The 3,542-nt window shown below is 48.0% G+C and overlaps 1 non-coding gene across 1 annotated transcript; it reads left to right on the forward strand.

The window, feature by feature from the left end:
- Positions 1-2,724: 2,724 nt before the first annotated feature.
- Positions 2,725-2,797, forward strand: TRNAK-CUU. Its single transcript has one exon. It is a non-coding gene; the product is annotated as a tRNA-Lys (tRNA).
- Positions 2,798-3,542: the final 745 nt, after the last annotated feature.

The raw sequence follows: 3,542 nt of genomic DNA on the forward strand, positions 1-3,542 counted from the left end.
ATCTGACAAAAGTGCCACTTATGCTTGTCCAATGAGGCTAGACCAGCATTGAGGAGATTTTTCTGGCCTGTTAAAATGTACTGGATTCTCATCACATAAAAAAAACCCACCTCCATCTTCACTTGGGTTTGAACAATCAGCCTTTCAATTAGCCACCAAAGTTGTTAACCACAGGGTATGTCTACACTACAGGATTATTCCCGATTTTAACAGAAAACCGATTTTTGGAAACAGATTGTATAAAGTCGAGTGCAACGCAGCCCCACTAAGCACATTAATTTCGGCGGTGTGCATCCATGTACTGAGGCTAGTTTCGATTTCTGGAGCGTTGCACTGTGAGTAGCTATCCCATAAGCTATCCCATAGTTCCCGCAGTCTCTCCCACCCATTGGAATTCTGGGTTGAGATCCCAATGCCTGATGGGGCAAAAACAGTGTCGTGGGTGATTCTGGGCAAATGTCGTCCGTCAATCCTCCCTCCGTGAAAGCAACGGCAGACAATCATTTCGCGCCCTTTTCCCTGGATTGCCTGGGCAGATGCCATAGCACGGCAACCATGGAGCCCGTTCAGCCTTTTTGCACTGTCATCGTATCTCTAGTGGATGGTGCTGACAGACATGGTACTGCAGCGCTACACAGCAGCATCCCCTTGCCTTTTGCAAGTTAGCAAAGATGGTTACCAGCCATACCATACCGTCTGCTGCTTTGCAAGTTGACAATGACAGTTGCCAGTTATACTGAACCATCTGATGCTGTCATGGGTGCTCATGGCCGGTCTCGGTGAGGTCGGCCGGGTGCGCATGGAAAAAAATGGGAATGACTCCCCAGGTAATTCCCTTCTTTAAGTTTTGTCTAAAGGGCGAGTCAGTCCTGTCTAGACTATCAGACAAGCCTACTAAAGAACCAGAGAGGCAAACGGCCGCTCCGGATCAGAGCCCCAGACATCCCCCAGAAATGATGAGCTGCATGCCATTCTAGGGGGTGCCCCTGCAACAACCCCACCCATTGCTTCCCTCCTCCCCCAACCCTCCTGGGCTACACCGAGGCAGTTTATCCCCCATTTGTGTGATGAAGTAATAAAGAATGCAGGAATTTGAAACAACACTGACTTTATTGCCTCTGCAAGTAGAGCTCAAAGCGGGAGGGGCAGGCAGCCTCCAGCTGTTATGATATTCCATGCAGGACTGAATCTCCATTAGACAAAGTTTAAAGAAGAGAATGACTTGGGAGTCATTCCCATTTTTGCCCAGGCACCCCCAGGCGACCTCACCAAGGCCAGCCAGGAGCACTCACGGGACGACTATGACGCATACCAGTCCTACTGTTACCATGTGCGTCCGCAAGGGAAGGGAAGTGAAGGAGATGCTGCTGTGTAGCGCTGCAGCACCATGTCTGCCAGCAGCATCCAGTAGACCTACGGTGACATTGCTTTCATGGGAAAGGGGGGGCGATGACATATACCCTGAACCACCGCGACAATGTTTTTGACCCTTCAGGCTTTGGGAACTCAGCCAAGAATTCAAATGGTTTTCGGAGAGTGCGGGAACTGTGGGATAGCTACAGCCGTCAGTCGCCCCTCCCTCCATGAGCGTCCAATTCATTCTTTGGCTTTCTGGTACGCTTTTCTCAGCTCCTTAAGTTTCAGCACTGTGTTGAGTCTCTGTTGCGGCCTCTGTCTATCATGGCCTTGGAGATTTTTTTCAAATGTTTTGGCATTTCGTCTATTGGAACGGAGCTCTGATAGAACAGATTCATCTCCCCATACAGAGATAAGCTTCAGTATCTCCCCTACGGTCCATGCTGGAGCTCTTTTTGGATTCTGGGACTGCATGGTCACCTGTGCTGATCCGCGCTCCACGCTGGGCAAACAGGAAATGAAATTCAAAAGTTTGCGGGGCTTTTCCTGTCAACCTGGCCAGTGCATCCGAGTTCAGATTGCTGTCCAGAGCGGTCACACAACGGTGCACTGTGGGATAGCGCCTGGAGGCCAATACCGTCGAATTGCAGCCCCACTAACCCTAATCCGACATGGCAATACCGAGCGCTACTCCCCTCAGTCGGGGAGGAGTACAGATACCGGTATAAAGAGCCCTTTATATTGATATAAAGGGCTTGGTTGTGTGGACGGGTGCAGGGTTAATGTGATTTAATGCTGCTAAATTTGATATAAACTTGTAGTGTTGACCAGGCCAGAGAGAGCAGCAGGTTTCCACTATTGTTTCCCGCTCTTGTTTTCTTGACTAGAATCATAGAATCTCAGGGTTGGAAGGGACCTCAGGAGGTCATCTAGGTCCAACCCCCTGCTCAAAGCAGGACCAAACCCACCTAAATCATCCCAGCCAGGGCTTTGTCAAGCCTGACCTTAAAAACCTCTAAGGAAGCAGATTCCACTACCATCCCTAGGTAACCCATTCCAGTTCTTCACCACCCTACTAGTGAAAAAGTTTTTCCTAATATCCAGCCTAAACCTCCCCCTCTGCAACTTGAGACCATTACTCCTTGTTCTATCATCTTCTACCACTGAGAACAGTCTAGATCCATCCTCTTTGGAACCCCCTTTCAGATAGTTGAAAGCAGCTATCAAATCCCCCCTCACTCTTCTCTTCTGCAGGCTAAACAATCCCAGTTCCCTCAGCCTCTCCTCATAAGTCATGTGCTCCAGCCCCCTAATCATTTTTGTTGCCTAGTTTTCTCCTCTGCACCAAGTTGCTCTTTTGCTCTGTGACCCTGGCTAGCTCAGTTGGCAGAGCATCAGACTCTTCATCTGAGGGTCCAGGGTTCAAGTTCCTGGTTAGGTAATAAGTTACTCACACAAATTCTTAACCTGTCTTTCTTATGTTCTCTTTGTTACTTTTTCTCTGCAGGATTTTCCCTTTCCTCAGAAGGGCCTTTTTGTGTGTGGGTTTGAAGGGGCAACTTCCTGACAGCCCCTCTGTCCTTGCAGCCTGGAGGAATAAAGGCCTCTGGGCATAGAGCATGTTCCTTCCCTGCACACACACACACACACACACAAACACAAACAAACACACAAACACACAAACACAAACACACAGAATATCCCTAAGGAATTAGAATCACCTGCTGCCTTCCCCTGTCCTGCTGGATCCCCAAATGAAGATGCTCTTCAGCCTAAACCCATGTCCCCTCTTTTCCCAGTGCCCCTCAATCCCAACCCTCAGTCCCTCCTGTCATAAACAGATAGTTAAGGGTTAAAGTCTGTTTTACCTGTAAAGGGTTAACATGTAGTACCTGGTGACCACCTGACCAGAGGACCAATCAGAGATAAGATTTTTTCAAATCTCTGTGGAGGGAAGCCTTTGTCTGTGTGAGAACTGTTTTTTGGATCTAACAGAGGACAGTCATGTCTCCAAGTTCTCCTGGAGTATTTTCTACTAATTAATAGTGAGTATTAATTAGAAAGGCGAATTAGTCTTATGATTTGATTTCTACATTTGCAATTGTGTGTTTGCAAAAGGAAATGCTTTATTCCTGTTTGCTGATATTGCTTTTACTGAGAAAAGGGGGAGAGGGGATTCTCTCCAG

The sequence above is a fragment of the Mauremys mutica genome, unplaced genomic scaffold, assembly GCF_020497125.1.
Source record: "Mauremys mutica isolate MM-2020 ecotype Southern unplaced genomic scaffold, ASM2049712v1 001329F_np12_obj, whole genome shotgun sequence".
Lineage (NCBI taxonomy): Eukaryota > Metazoa > Chordata > Testudines > Geoemydidae > Mauremys > Mauremys mutica.